The sequence below is a fragment of the Echinops telfairi genome, unplaced genomic scaffold (genome assembly GCF_000313985.2).
Source record: "Echinops telfairi isolate 266 unplaced genomic scaffold, ASM31398v2 ScPeMD7_15;HRSCAF=58, whole genome shotgun sequence".
In the NCBI taxonomy this organism is placed as follows: Eukaryota; Metazoa; Chordata; class Mammalia; order Afrosoricida; family Tenrecidae; genus Echinops; species Echinops telfairi.
Window position 1 is genome coordinate 4900731 of NW_022103912.1, and position 17465 is coordinate 4918195.

Sequence of the window (17465 nt, forward strand, 5' to 3'; positions counted from 1 at the left end):
TTACCTTCAAGCCTTTAAGACCCCAGACGCTATACTTTTTGATAGCCGGGCACCATCAGCTTTCTTCACCACATTTGCTTATGCACCCATTTGACAGAGCAGCATTTTCAGTTTTCCCTTTCCAAACTGCAAACCAGCTAGCATTTCACATAGTTCCACAATCTGCCTCTGTTAATCATTATACTAGGCAGCTGCCTGGATTCTGTCTGTTCATCATGATGTTATTAAAGAGTTGGTTGGGGTTTGGTGTGTACCTAGTCCTGAGTGGTTATCCTCAGCTCAGATCAGAGAGAGGTAGTGCTGGCCTTGCGTTGTAGCATCAGAGACCCCCAGAAGTCTTAAGCCATTCTTTTATTTGTTCTAAAGTTTTTTCATGTTGCTGACTACTACCTGGCTTGGAAATTCATCCAATTCCAATACTTGAGTGATGTCTCCAAAATGCGAGATAAACATACCTCTTCTCTGCATTGGCCTCCAAAGACTTTCAGTGGCACACAAGACACCTGCCAAATTCCTGGAATGACGCACAAAGTCATCTTTATCTGCCTCTGTGTGTTTGCTCTCCCCTACTGCTGTTGCCCAGAAACCACCCTATTTTGCTGTCATAAGCACGAGCTAGCCTGGAAGTGTTCTTCTCATTGGTGGACTCTTTTTAATCCCCCTCAATATCAGCCTAGTTTCCCATGATACTTCTTATAAATTAAACTGTATCACCTTAAAATATGTGTTGGAAGAATAATCTGTATACCAGTAGGTGTAATCCTGTTTGGAAATAGAGTTTTCTTGATGGTGTTCATTAGATCACACTTGAGTAGCATGAGTTATAAATCAAATGCCTTTTGAGGCATAGAAATATTAGATCAGATACACACACACGCACACACACACAAAGGAATATGCTATGTGAGAATCACAAAGGAACCAAGGAATACCTGAGGTACTAACAAGAAAGGAATCAACATGACCAAGAATCTAATTTGAAATACAGAACTAAAAGGGAATACATTTCTGGTTTCTCACTTTCTTTTTAATTTTTGTTCTTCTTAATATATATTTCTCAGCATTTTTACATGCACAATTAAATGACAATATGCTCATCATATTGTTCAACCATTACGCTTACATGTTCCTAAATGATAACATCTCCTTTTAGAGAAACTCAATGTTCCCCAAGAATTGTGTCAATGTTTCTCCCTTGAAGCCCCCACTGTTGACTTGGAGGTTCGAGTCCAGAAAGGTTGGGGGTCTGAGTCCACTCGAAGTGCCTCTGGAGAGCCTGACTGGTGCCAATGAACCTGGCACTGTCCTCTCTAAGTGTGTAACTTGAAGGTCACTTTGTTGGAGGAAACTCACATCATCGGGGATTAAAATGCTAAGGGAGGGAAAGGGGATGTTGTCTACTGAGTGGCTGCCATGAAAAGCTATTAATAGCCCCACTCAGAAAGCTAGACAGTCTTATTAGAAGGAGAGGGATACTGATGGGAAAGTCAAGTCCAGAGGGGGTGGAAGGAACAGGCATGTCTGGGGGAACCCAAGTGCCTGACTGTTGGTAGAAAACGGGCAAATCCAGGGAACCCAGGCCATGTTGCATGGAAGACAAGGGCATTAAATTCTGGATTTTCAAGGTGCACAATATATATTATTCCATCAAACCTGTAACTGACATACTCAATGAATATTGTAAATTTTCCCTGCTGGCAACCAACTCCCATTGTTTGTGTAAATAGTGTACAGCCATGAAAGGATCAATTCTATACAAGTGAATACTTCAGTTATAGCATTATGGAATTCGCGTACATTGGTCCAATATTCCTCTCTCAACAGTGCTTTAAAAAATTAGTACCAGGGACTAATCAATGACAATATTAACAAAAGTTCATTATGCCCCAGGGAGATGATCTATAAGACTCTCTACCATAAATTAACAAGGAGGTTTTGAAAGGGAGCCAAAGGCAGATAAAAGAACAAAACATAGATCCAGGAATGGATTTCCACCTGAAATCCTAGCTCCGATTTAAGAAGAATTAGTTCTTACATCATGACTGCTTGAAACTCTACCTCAGGAAGTGAACACAGAATATATGGATACTAGAGCAAAGTATGATGAAGAAATACAATGGTGCCTGGCTGTCAGGTAAAATCATGCTGGGGTTGTTAAGGCTTGTTTCCAAACAAGCAACCATCGAAGTCAGCTGTCAGCTAAATCTGCATGGAAGAAGCACACCAGCATTGTAAATCATATGATCTGAATCCGAAGGAGAGGATGATATCAGAGTCTAAAGTGCGAGAATCTGGTTTGCAGAAGGCTGTGGATGACAGTGGAAACCCCCGTTACATTGGTGGGATCTACATAGGAAAGGCTCCGGTGATTTCTATTTTGAATAGAGGGATGGGAAGAAACTGGTAACTAAACAGAATGCATTGAGAGATGACTAAAGGAAATCCAAATGATAAACCTGACTGTCAACCAGGGTGCAGTATCGCACCAGGGAAACACACAATATTCCTCTGGTTCTTAAGGCTTGTTCATCTCCCAATTGTGTAGGCCCTCTTAGTTTCTAAAATATTCCCAGTTTATGTAGCTTCTCCAGACTTTTATGTATTGTTTTATCATAATTTATATAGCCACATCCTCCTGATTCCAAGGCATCCAGTTAGTTTCGACCAAAACTAATATGATTTTACTAAACTCTGAATCACTAATCCCTCCCCAACTTCATTTCCTCCTATAATTTTCAGAGCAAAGCTTTTCTTTTCATATATTTGTGATCCGCGGATACAAACAGCCTCGGAAGTAATGATTATAATGTGTCTTCGTCAGGTTTTTCTAGAGAAACAGAGAAAGAGTTGGAGGCGGGGAGAGAGGAGATTGATTTTGATTTATTTCCTTCCTTCAAGGGCTAGGCTCATGTCATTACGAGAAATAGGATTTTCACAGGCTGCAGACTTCTCCCAGTTCTTGAGACTGTGGGGGCTTGGAAACCGTAGCTCAAATTCTGTACCTCAGGCAACATGCTGGAGACGTCTGCTTGTTTGTGCTCCAACATCCATAGGTTAATGAGTTCTGCCAAATGGTCTTAAGTCGGAAAAGAACCTATGGAATTCTCCGTTAAATTGACTGATTTGCTCCACTGCATTAGAATATAGTATGGAATATTATTTTTTGTTTTTTTTTTGGAATATTATTATATTGTATTAGATTATATAATGGACAAACAGCTAGTCTAATGCTTAACAAATTATAGCGGAAACCATAACCTAGCAAGTTGACATATGAAATTGACCATCCAAGATGAGGCAGAATTCTCATAGGAGGAAGGGTAGATACCCAGAGCCACTTCCTTGTGCCTCTCTTATTTTCTAAAACTCTTTACTTGTTTAATAAACTCCTGCAAGGGGTCATCATGTCTTGAGCTGTTGTCCTAACAACAGGTCCTCTCTGTCCTTAGCAGATCCATGCAGGGACATCCTCAGGGCTTGGTGTGCCGGTATGGAGTCTAATCCTTCACTCTCTCTTTTTCCTTCTTGGTTTGCTTTCATGTGGGTGTGGCAGGCCGGCCCCTCTCCCCAACCTCTAGGTTCAGTGTTGTCCTCTGCAGCACATAGTTCTAGAGAAGTGGTCAGTTTGGCTCTGATTAGGACCAGCCCTGTAGACCTCTCTGTTCATGAGTTGCTCCATGTGGTGATGTTCCCCTCAAGGTTTGGCACGCTGTAGTGGGGCCTGCATTCATACTCCATGAGCCAAGGATTATAAATAATAAAATAGCAATCCTATGGAGGGAATGGTATCTGGGCTTAAATTGTGACCACTTGATTTGCAGAAGGCTATGGATGACAGTGGAAACCCAAAATCAAGTTGCAAGATTCCTACATGGATAAAGCCTGCAGTGAATCCCCTCTGACCATAGTTGAAGGTTGTGATTACCCCAGCTATAAGACAGAGAGCATTATAATGCCAATTATAGCAGAGAGTGTTAGGATAAAATGCAATACCCTATCAGTTGTTCTTCCTTCTGACCCATGCTAAATTTTTTTCACTTTTTAATGCTTTCTGCTTTCTTTTTAATAGTAGGTTTTCTATATTTTGCTTTGTCACTGTTCTTTTGTTGTTGTTGTTTGCTTGGTTTCTGTTTGTGTTTTGCATGATTTCCTGTATATGAAATCTAGATAAGTAGATCAATAGAGATAGTATCTGGATTGAATATTGCCTAGAGATATGGCCTGGGGGGATGGGAGCTAAAAACAAGGAGTATGGCAAGAAAATATTCTGAAATTGATTGTGATGATGACTGTACAACCCTTCTTACGATGACGGAATAATTTAATTATATGATATGTAAGTTATATGCCAGTAAAACCATTACAAATAAAGTAATGGCATATGAGCAAGATCTGAGGGTACTGATGTAAGAAGTGCACGCTTCATTGAAGACCTTAGCCAAGAACAAGTCTCAAAGAGTTGATGGAATACCAACGTAAATGTTCCAACAAGCTGATGAAACACTGGAAGCACTCACTAATCAATGCCAGGAAATTTGGAAGACATGGCTACTCAGCCATCTGACTGGAAGAGAACTATATTTTATCCAACTAAAAGCATAAATAGAAAACAATATTATTAACATCACATACAAGTAAAATTTTGCTGAAGGTCAACAATAGGTTCCACACTACATTGACAGGGAGCTGCCAGAAAGAAGTTCAGGCAGGATTCAGAAGAGGCCGTGGAACAAGGGGTATCTGTGCTGATGTCAGATAGAACTTTAATGGAAGCAGAGAATACCAGAAAGATTTTTACTTGTGTATTGACTAAGTAAAAATATCTTGACTTGTGTACTGGTTACACTGGACTGTAATCTGTATGGTCAACAGTTCAAAATCACCAGTAGTGCTGCAGGAGAAAGAGTGGACTTTCTACTCCCATAAACTGTTGTAGTCTCAGGTCACTATGTGTCTGCATCGGCTTGATGGCAGCGAGTTTGACATTTATTATTGACTACGCAAAAGGATTACATTGTGTGGATCATAGCAAACTATGTATTGATTTGAGGAGAATGGGAACTCCAGAACACTTCATTGTTGTGGGAAACAGGAAGATTTCTCCCAAGTTCACCCCCAAATATATCCCAAACTCCGCTGGTTGCTACACGTCGTGAATGACTATACACTTGGAGGTCAACAGAAGTAGGTCCGGGGTTATTCTCCCCAAGGGTTATCAGCCATCTAGAGCAAGCAGTCACCACTGCTTATTCCACAAGTAGGACCCACTCCCTTCTGATAAGGATAGTAGTTGTCTGTTTCCTTGAAGGAGACCCCAGAGAGGTCAAGCCCACCCAAAGGTGGCCAAGTTTAGGCTGCCATCATGAATCCAGGGTCCACCCATCTTGGCACATGTATACCTCTAGTCCCCCTCCTTCCTATGGGCACACCCCTAGCTCATCCCCTTCCTATCACGCTTATGCCTATCGTACATCCCCTTCCTATGATGTGTATACCTGTTGTACTGCCCCTTCCTCCTGTGACATGTGGTTACCTGTAATCACGTCCCACCTAAGTAGTTATAAGCCTTGGTTAGCAATAAAGTTGCCCCCCGCCTCTTGCACTTGGGAATCTCTCCACGTGGACCACCAAGCGGGGCTGAGGTGAGCATGCTACCAAGAATTGTGTCTGACTCCATTATTTCAATCTCTCTTCTATCTCTCATGCTCTCTACGACTTTACTAAATCTTTACTTATTATCGTCTTACAATTGCGATTACAGGACAGGGATGATTTGTTGGCGGCCCTCTTTTCCCCCCACACATTGTGCTCTTGTGGAGCCTGTAACTGGATCAAAAGACATTTGTGTGAACAGAAAAAGGCGCACTACATGGTTTAAAATAAGGAAAGGTGTGCAGTGTTTGGCAAGTTACCCTTGTCACTGTTCATTCTTCTGGTCTGAGGGGGCCGGAAGCATGTGCTTCTAGATTTAGCGGTGGTGTGCACTTGACACAGTATACAAGAGGGTGCACCTGCCACTTCAGGCAGGGAGGCTCTGCAAGGGGCTGTTGTCAATAGTCTGGATGAGTGAGGGTGTGAGCTTGCTACACTTCTGGTCAATGCAAGGATCTGAGGAAAAGGGATGGAGGGAGGAGGGAGTTGGAGTGGGTCAGGGGCAGGGGAAACGATTATAAGGTTCCTGTTCTGACGAAAAGCTGTTTGCAAGTGCAAAAAGACCACACCACATCAGGCCAGCTGACGTGTGCTCTCAATCCTCACTTGCCACGTTTTTCCAGATTCATCTTCTTGGTATTCAATCCACTTCTCTCTTTCCTCTGAAGTACAGAGTTCCAGGATGATCATCCTGACCTGCTTTATTTTCTCCCTCCTGCCTTTGATAGCTGGGTAGTGTGTCTACCCAGTCTGCCATCTTGTCAGAAATCTAAAAGTTATCCTTTTGAGATTGGTGGACTTTTGCTCAGTATGTGATTTGTGACTCACTGGTTGGATGAATAAGAAAGAACTTTGTATTTAAAAGGAACTTTTCTTCACCAAAGCTCAAAGGCTTGCTTGACTTCCTCAAAGACTCCTAGTACTTGTTATCTTTCTCTTGGCGACTGCTGGCACGATCAGGATGCCTATTCGGGAAGCGTGGTCTTTTTGTAAAACTCGGCCTGGAACTCTGCTCATGACTAAATTCCTGATGTCTGCACTTTTATTGTTCTACTCTTCTCTCAGTAAAATCCTTGGATATTGACTTTTAAATTTTTTTATCTTTTCTGGTACCTCTTTAAAAATTTTCCTGAATGATCCTGAAATTAGGCAGATGTATGCGGCAGAAAGGAGGGCCCTCAACAAATCATCACGGGTCCGATAGGCACAATTGCACAGTGATAAGAAGTAAAGATTATAGTAAAGTCATAGAGAGCATAAGAGATAGAAGAGAGAGTCAAATAATGGAGTCGGACACATTTCATAGTAGCATGCTCACCTGCTGGATGGCCATGATCCTACCAGCCAGGTCCGTGCACAAAGGGGGCCTAGGCAAGCTAGGGCGGAGACCCGGAAGGAGGCTCAAGGACCCCATTTATTGCTAACCAATGGTTATATCTACTTTGGGAGCCATGATTAAAGGTAACCACATGTCACAGGAAGGGGCAGTACAATAGGCATACACATCATAGGAAGGGGATATACAATACACATAAGCATGACAGGAATGGGATGAGTTGGGGTGTACACATGATAGGAAGGGGTAGAATTAAAGGTATACATATGACAAGAAGGGCGGACCCTAGATTCATGATGGCGGCCTAACCCTGGTCACCCTTGGGTGGGCTTGACCTCTCTGGGGTCTCCTACAAGGAAACAGACAACTACTATCCTTATCAGAAGGGAGTGGGCGGGCCCTACTTGTTGTGAGATAAACAGTGGTGACTGCTTGCTCTAGATGGCTGATAACCCTTAGGGAGAATGACCCCTGATCTACTTCTGATGACCTCCAAGTGTATAGTCGTTCGCAAGCAGCTAAGTTTGGGATATATTTGGGGGAGACAACTTGGGAGAAATCCTTGTTTCCCACAGATGTATATACACGTGCATGGCTCAACTTCTAGAGTAATTATTTGGAACTTCAATGAGCAGATGTCGACGTAAATGCGTGCATTGGGTTTACTTATACACATTTCTCTATGAATCTATGACATACAAACGTGTGAGATCTGATTGGTTTGATTTTATTCATTTCTATAGTTTTCCTTTAATCTAAGTATTAAATAATTAGAGGGTACAATGTTTTGCTGAAATGCTGGGAGATGTATACTGTGAATAGAAGTGAAAACCATAAACTCTATTGGAGTGTCCATATTCCTGATGGTGACATACCAACACAATTTTCAATATATAGTGTGGTTCCACACAGAATTTACCAAAGGTTCCTTTACGTATCTTTGTGATATAGCCTTCCTCCAATAGTCATTGTGTTCTTACCTTCATATAGTCCAGCTTTGGGGCTTACTTGGGGTAGGCATTGCTACGCAGCCAAGTCTGACTCATAGAGACTCATTGCATTGCTGAGGCTGTAAATCTTTCCAGGACCAGATAGCCTTAGCTTTCAACTCCGAGGGAGCTGGTGAGTTTGAACCACTGACTTTGTGGTTAGAGTCCAATGCTTACCAACAGTTCCTTTTAAACTAAAGAAGTATCGTGAAAGGATACAAGCCTGACTCACAGCTTTCGTGTTATTCCACTGTTCTTTTTAATGACTTCCTCTTGGTCTACATTTAGGTCCCACAGGAGCACAATGAAATGTTCTGGAAGTGTCATTCTTTGCAATTTTATTCACCTTTTGTTATAATCCACACAGTCAAATGCTTTACACGGTCAATAAAACACCGACAAACATCTTTCTCATATTTGCTGATTTCAGTCAAGATCTATCTGACATTAGTAGTGATATCCCATATTCCATAGACTCCTCTGAATTCGGCTTGAATTTCTGGAAGTTCCCCCAATGATATACTGCTGCAACCATTTTAAAATTATCTTCAACAAAACTCTACTTGTGTGTGATATTAATGATATTTTTCACTAATTTCTACATTCTGTTAGATCATATGTGTCTGTTATGTATATGTGTGTATGTATATATTTTATTTTATAGATCTTAGTGAAAGCTATAGGCATTAATTGTACAGCACATAACATTTTAAAATCAGAGGATCTCAAATTTAGAGAACAAAACTGTAATAGAGTTTGTCTCATCTAACCCAACTCTAAGGTGAATCTAATTCAGAATTATGAGATACATATGGATAAATGAACGTTTCGGTATTATCTGTGGGGGGTGGGGATAAGGATCAGATGTTCAAGGGACTAATGCTACATCTCTGTCTTTTAGGAATTACAAACAAAAGAAAAAACAAGAGAGAGAGCAATAGATAGTATTATTTTCACTCCTATTTTTGCTCCAAACTATAATTTACTAGGGTAATCTCCTAAAGCCTATACTTAGATACCTCTGATTTATATAGTACTTACAATGACTACTGACAGTAGAAGATGGGGGAAGTCACAAATCCTTATCTGCTAAGTCGTTCAAGTATTCTCCTGTGGTGTCCTGATAAAACACTGTTGATAATGGGCCAAGGAAAATTTATAAAATTTATTTCACCCTAGCAACAGATATGTCAAATGAATATAAGTGTTGGCAGCAGCATGCTTCTTTTACTTCTGTATCAATTATAAGTGTTTTCAGACAGAGAGTGTGACAGGAAGGACACACCGCATGTGAAGTCATTTTTATTTTAACTTCTAAATATGCTTCTTTTCTTTAAATCCTGCATCCATCATTTTCAAAACCAAATGCCTATGTGAAAACTACCTGTGCCTTAAGCAGCAGGTAGTTTTGTAAGGAAAGTAGAAAGTTTCTCCTTAATCCTATACCAGATGGAGAATGATGGTTGCTACAGCAGGTGACGGGAGACAGAGAACCCACATATTCACATGTTCGGCTGTAGTCACTCAATTACCCTCCTGAAAGAACAGAGGCAACTGATTGTGGTCAAAGTCGTAAGGGAAAGATCCACAGAAGCGCTGAATGGTCATGCTCATGACAGGGGAAAATGTAATTTCATATCCCATTTTCATATGGGGAGATAGATAAAGGGAAGCTGGCAACAGTCTACATGAATGCAATCTCCTCTGGTAATTGACATGCATCCCCATCACTTTGCCACTTTGATTACATCACATCGAAGGAAGAGGGATAAGGACAGTGAGGGTCCTATGGTAGATTTCTCACTCCCACATGGGAGATTTAGGTCCAACTCTGGCCCAAAACCTCATATGCAGCCACAGTCCATCAATGGAATCTTTCCTGTTGCTATGACTCACAGCAGACCTGCCAGCCTGTGACAAGCTAGAAAGCAAAGCTACAGAGAAGCCTTTCAGGTTGGATTTTTCTAACTATTGAGAGCTTTATATAGCAGCCCAGCTATGTTGCTTCACAAAGTATTGAGTTCCCTCCTGCATGCCCCCTCCCCTGCCCGCCACCTACACACACACACACACACACACACACACACACACACACACACACACAAATCCTACTGACTCTGTATCCCTCAGATGTGTAGAGGGGTATTGAAGCAAAACAAAACTCTGATTGATCTAACTTTTGAAGATAATTGCATGGAGTATAATTATTCTTCTGAAGTTTAGGAGTTGAACTAGATCTATTCCCATAGGATGACTTGTCTTGATTAAAAAATTTCTGTAGGAAGTTTTCCCCCCAATATTTTAAAAATAATAGGATGTTTGTTTAAAGGATATAAAAGCAAGAGGATATACTAGTTGGCTTTGTTATCTTAACGTACAGTGGCACAAATGGTTAAATATTTGACTTTTAAATGAAATGTTGGGAAAACCCATCCATCGGCCCCTTGGCAGGGAGTCTTGGTTCTCTGCTTCCAATTTTTTTCTGGAAAACCCTGTGGAGCATTTCTATTCTACACACATGCATCACTGTGAATTGGAAGTAACTCATTGGAATCAACCTAAAACAACAAAGTATCATGTGGAAAAGTTGAGTTTAGAATTCCGAAATAGTTGACTTCAAGGTCAGGGTGGAGTGCATGGCAGTGTAATGCAGATGGTTGCAAGGGTTAGAGGAAGAGTTAGGCTGGGGTAGAGACTCTGATGAGCCCTTGGGTGGTGTACTTTGATTGTTACTAGAAACGTTGTTACTCCTAATCCACCCCGGACCTCCAAAGAAATGCCTGGTGATCTATTTCTGAAAACTCCACTCTGGACAAAGGTGAGGTCACTGTAAGCTGGAATTCGCCAGAAAGTAATGGGCGTGGTTTTTTGGTTTATCTTTAAAGCAGCTTGACTACCATGCTAGTCAGTCTTTATTTGGGACTGATATGGGCCAATCTGTGTTACATGAATGTATATGGACCTGTGGAACAGGGTCAAGTGTCCTTTACATGGGAAAGAGTTTGGGTGCAGGATTAGGAATTGTGAAAGTCTTCAGAAAAAATATCCTCTTGGGCCCAATAGTAGGGCAATGGAAATAATATTGAAAAAGATGGAAACATGGTAATCTTGTGGACAAAGAATACATATATTTGCTGATCAGTTCATCATAACAAAATGGAAATCAAAAAAACAACTCACTCAGATTTCAGAGATTTAGAGGCGAGCCTCCTGACTTGGGAGACCATCCCACAGAGTCACAGTAGGAGTCTGCATGGGGCATGGAAGGAGCCTAGTCTACAGAAGGGATCCGAGTTGGAAGGGAGATGGCCAACAACATGTGGCAGCTGGTTGTTGTAGGATAAGGTCTCTCCAGTGTGTCATTCCCAAATCCTCAGCAGAAGTGTGATATGCTTAAGAGTTTTACTTGAGGAGATTGTTTAGCATTGATGAATCGTTGCAGGCTCTATCTAAGATGTTTTACGCAGAATAAATAAAGTTTGGAAGGGGTGAAGAAATCTTTCTAGAATGAGAGCAAAGAATTGAGAGGTATCTGATTGTATGAATTGGCAGAAAAACATTCAAGTTATATTGTCTTTGATGGGCAAGAGTTTTTTATTTACTGTCGTTATCTCCAACTCATGGAGACCTGATGTGCAACATAATGAAATGCTACCCAGTCCTTTGTCCTTTCCATGGTCTTTAATCTGTTTGGGGCAGTTAATGGGGCTCTTGTCTCCATTGTGCTCACTGAGCTGTTTCTTGATTTTGGTAACCCTTTACTTTGTCAACACTGGTGCCATTCGCTAGTGGATACACTTTGATGACGATATACAAAATAAGCAAGAGGAGACTTTCTATTATTGCTTCTAAAAGATATTCTTGTTTTATTTCTTTTAACACTTGTTTTTCAACCTTCTGCTGATCCAATGGTATGTGGTACAAAGCAGTCCATGCCATAGGGAAGGGATACCATCTGGATTCTGCAATATCTGGATGTGGTGACTAACGCACATAAAGGCTAGGAAGAAGGATCAAGCTTTGAGACTAGGGGCAAAATTGATTTCCTGGGAGGAAAGGTGATTCATTTTTAATAATAGGAGAGACTCTAGAAAAAGCTTATTTAGGAAAAAGGAAATACGTTGGTTTGAAGGCATGGCAAGACATTTAAAAGATGTCTGGAATGCCATTTAAAGCTTGAGGCTAAAAATATACACATGGGAATCATTTGCATAGAGATGTCAAATCACAGGAAGGAAAGAGGAGAACAGACGGTGAGGGACAGAATGTTGGAATGCATCCAGCAAATATTTATTGAGCATGTGCCACATATCAGTAACTTGTCTCAGTGCCGGTGATATAGCAGTGAGTAAATTAAGTTCCCTTTTTTAAAATAAGGAAAGAATATAACATCCTCTTACCCACATTTACAGATACACACAAGAGAGAAGGAACATCTGCTTATCTTGATGTCTTTGGCTTACCACTATACCTTCCTCATACTTAGTCAACTTTCTAAAATTCTCACTCGGGTCTACAAGGAGGTGCACACTAATTTTCCTTTGCCACTGTATATGGGAGACACCCTTTTCCTATGTATACCTAGTGACAATGGTATTCATTTGATAATGTTGGCATGTGCTGTTTCCAGTTGAAATTTTAAGTATCCTTCTGATTCACAATTCAGTTGATTCACATTTCAGGTTCACTTCCTCAGGAATTCAGACTTCTCAGAGCAGATCAGCCCAGAGGGTTGTGTTCTTTCTTAGAATCCAATACTCCTGTGTAGCACCCCGTATGGATGTAACACACTAATTTAATGGAATGCATGTCTACCTCCCCAAATGTAATATACTCTATGGAACTGTCTGTGTTCCAGGTACCATGATAGATAGCCAAATAAGAAATGATCAGCATATGCCTGGTGTACATTTAACAAATAGCACCGAGTAGATGCCCCGTAAATAATTGATACAGAAGCAACATAGGATTCAGACATCAGAATAATGTCAATATATAAGTGCAGCCTGGATTTTATCTCTAATGAGGAGTAGAAGACGGATTGTTGTTGTTGTTGTTAGGTACCATCAAGCCATTTCTGACCCATAGCAACCCTATACAGTGACTACGGTATCAATCCCTCATATCTAGGGCCTTCCTTGTTTTTGCTGCCCCATCCACTTTACCAAGCATGATGTCATACTCCAAGGACTGGTCTCTTCAGAGACTATCTACCCTGACAAGTACGTAAGATGAAGTCTTGCCGTTCTTGCCTTGAAGGAACCCTCGGGCCGTATTTCTTTCTTTTTAAAAAAAATCATTGTATTAGGGGCTCATACAACTCTTATCACAATCCATACATACATCAATTGTGTCAAGCACATTTGTGCATTCATTGCCTTCATCATTCTCAAAACATTTGCTCTCCACTTAAGCCCTTGGCATCAGCTCCTCATTTCCCCCCTCCCTCCCCGTTCTCCCTCCCTCATGAACCCTTGATAATTTATAAATTATTATTTTTGTCATATCTTGCACTGTCCAACATCTCCCTTCACCCACTTTTCTGTTGCCCATCCCCCCAGGGAGGAGGTTATATGTAGATCCTTTTAATAGGTTCCCGCTTTCCACCCCACCCTTCTTTGACCCTCCCGCTATCACCACTCTCGCCACTGGTCCTGAAGGCATCATCTGTCCTGGATTCCCTGTGTTTCCAGTTCCTATCTATACCAGTGTACACCCTCTGGTCTGGCCAGATTTGTGAGGTAGAAGTGGGATCATGATAGTGGGGGGCGGAAGGATTTAGGAACTAGAGGAAGGTTGTATGTTTCATCATTGCTTCACTGCACCCTGACTGGCTTGTCTCCTCCCCGCAACCCTTCTGTAAGGGCATGTCCAATTGCCTACAGATCTTTCAAGAAAGATTGGTCTATCCTTCTAGCAGTCCATGAAACCTTCAATATTCTCCTACAGCACTATCATTCAAATGCATCGATTCTTCGTCAGTCTTCCTGATTCAATGTCCAACGTTCACATGCAAACAAGGCCATTAAAAATACCATGGCTTGCATCAGACCCATCTTACTGCTCAAAGTCACAGCTCTGCTTTTCAGCATGCTAAAGAGGTCTTCTGCAGCAGATTTGCCTGATGCAAGGCATCTTTACAGCTCTTGACTGCTGCTTCCACGAACACTGATTGTGGATCCAAGCAAGACAAAATGCTTAATAACTACAAACTTTTCTACATTTATCATGATGTCACTTATTGATCCAGTTGAGAGGGATTGGGTTTTCTTTATAATGAGTTTTAATTCAAACTGAAGATTGCAATCCTTGATCTTCATCAGCATGTGTCTCAAGTCTTCCTCATTTTCAGCAAGCAAGGGTGTACCATCTACATATTGCCGGATGTTCATGAGACTTCCTTCAATCCTGATGCTACATTTCTTATATAATTTGTTCAGCAGACAGATGGAATAAGTATGGTGAAAGTACACAACCCTGACACAAACCTTTCCTGACTTTAAACCATGTTTATTACCTTGTTTTGTGCCCATCCAAGTACCTTGTTTTGCCTCTTCATCCAAGTACAAGTTTGTGGGATATCAAGAGGCTTTTCCCCAGGTTATCTCCCCAAATACATGCCAAACCTAAGATCTGCTTGCTACACGTGGGAAACGACTGTACACTTGGAGGTCATTGCAAGCAGGTCAGAGGTCTTTCTCCCTAAGGGTTATCAGCCAAGTAGAGCAATCAGACTGTATAGTCTGTCCCACCCTAAGTAGGACCCACTCCCTTCTGATAAGGACAGTAGATTGTTTCCCTGAAGGAGAGCCCAGAATGGTCAAGCCCACCAAAGGGTGATCAAGGTTAGGCTGCCATATTGAGTCTAAGGTCCACCCATCTTGTAACATGTGTCCCCCTAGTCCCTCCCCTTCCTATTACGTGTACACCCCTTCCTGTGATGCATGTGGTCACTTGTATACATATATGTATATGCCCCTAAGTATATATATGCCTTGATCAGAAATAAAGAGAGATGCTCTCTCCTCCCTCCCCATCCTCCCGCTCTCTGCACAGACCTGCCTGCTGAGATCACCGCCGTCCCAGAGGTGAGCATGCTATCATAAGATGTGTCTAACTGCTTTATTTTACCTTCTCTCCTATCTTCCATGACTTTACTATAATCTCTATATATTATAACCATACAATTGCTCTTATGAACCCGTGATAGTGTTAGGGGCTGGTCTCCCCTCACACAAGTTTTGCATAAACACAGCGAATTGTTCTGGAATTCCCATTCTTCTCAAAGTTATCCTCAGTGTGTTATGTTCCATACAGTGGAATTGCTTGGCATGGTAGATAAAACAATAGTCAAAACATTTTCTGATATTTTCTGCTTTGAGCCAAGATTCACCTGAAGTCAGCAATGATATCCTTGTTCCACATCCTCTTCTGAATCCATCCTGAACCACTCACAATGTACTACTGCTATCATTGTGGGTGATTTTTTTTCAGCAACATTTTACTTGCATGTGATATCAGTGATGTTGTTCTAGAGTTTCAGCATTCTATTGGGTCACTTTTCTTTGGAATGGGCATAAATATGGATCTCTTCCATTCAGTTAGTCAAGTAACTGTCTTCCAAACTTCCTGGGATAGTTTAGAAAGTGTGGCCAGTGTTTCATCAATTTCTTGAGACATTCCATTTGGTATTCCATCCATTCCTTGTTTTTGTCTATAACTTTAAGTGCTGCTTGAATTTCTTCCTTTAGCATCATTGGTTCTTGCTCCTATGGTACCCACTAAAATGGTAGAATGTCAAGTACTTCTTTTTGGCACAATGACCCTGTATATTCCTTCCATTTTCTTTTGATGCTTCTTACATTTCAGTATTTTGTCATTAGTATCTTTCCATATTGTTACTGAAGCTTGACTTTTTTCTTCAGTTTGGGACATAGTATGTGCTTCTTTCTTGGTTTCCTAATTCCAGGTCTTTCTTTTTGTATTACCATTCAGGATTACTTCACAGATCTGTTATTCTCTTTCTTTCAGATGAAAGCTGATGATACTTAGAACCTTAGGCCGACCTAGCTCTTTGTGCACAACAGGTGTTTATATCAAACGTTTTAATATCATTACTCAATTTATTGGTCTTATGTATTTAATCTTTTCTATAATGTTCTCATACATGTAGAATTGGCTTCTTTAAAATTTATACAATATTAGTAGCCACATGACTTTATATTCTAGAAAAATAACATATAAGGGGTTGATGATCTACCGAATCAATTGTTTTAGTTATTCCAAATGTATTTATTAATATAATTCTACTGAATCATTTACAATACATAATGGAATATGTACAAGACATAATGGAGTCAGGTGAACAGAGGGATTGAGCCATGAGAAGCAGACAGTCATAAAAGCATTCCTTGAGGAAGAACACTGTTAGGTCTGTGTCCTGGTGTCTGATCTCAAGCTTCAGATAAAAAAGCCACCCAGAGTTGAAACCCAGAAGGCAGGAAGAAATAGGAAATAAAGGTTAATGGACATAGTCAACACAGAGAGGAATTGGGAAGAGTATTATTAACTTTGAGGGATTGTAATTAATGTCAACAGTCAAAATGTGTATGCATTATTGAATGAAAAGACAATTTGCTATGTAAACTTTAACCCAAATCACAACAACCAAATAATATTTTAGTGGAGAATATGTATAGCAAACTGCTTATCAGATTTACTCAAATTTAGGTTTCTTTCTTTATATTTGTACCTTCAGTGCCCAGAGCAATGGCTTGCACTTATTAGGTATACTCACTGCAAGTTTGTGTAAATAAATTGAATTCTATGCCAGCTATATGTTACAATGGCTTGTTTATGTGACTTTGTTGATCACTGTTCTTTTTTTAAAGATTAGGATGACAGGTGTACCTTCTTTTATTGCATATTGCTTTATTGAAATTCAGATAATGCACTTTTGTCCTTTTTAACAAATGTGAAATTTATTAAAACCTGTGTTTACCAGGTCTATAGTCATAATTTTTCTTTCTTCTTTTTGATAACAGGTTCTGACTTCACATTTAAAAAAAATCATTTTATTGGGGCCTGGTACAACTCTTATCACAATCCATGCACACATACAGTGTGCCAAGTATATTTGTACATTTGTTGTCATCATCATTCTCAAAACATTTGCTTTCTGCTTGAGCCCTTGGTATCAACTCCTCACATTTTCCCCTACCTCCCTACCCCCCTCCCTCATGAACCCTTGATAATTTGTACACAGTTCAGTTTATTTCATGATGCTATTGCATACTTAATCGACTACCCCAAACAAGCCAAGCACAATGGCATCAAGTCACTTCTGATTAACAGTGACCATATCTACAGGGGAGAGAAAAACTGCCCCTTTGAGTTTCTAAGACTGTAAATCGTAAGGGGAACAGATAATTTCACCTTTCTCCTTTGGAGCAACTGTTGGATTTGAATGACTGGCCTTCCAGTGAGCA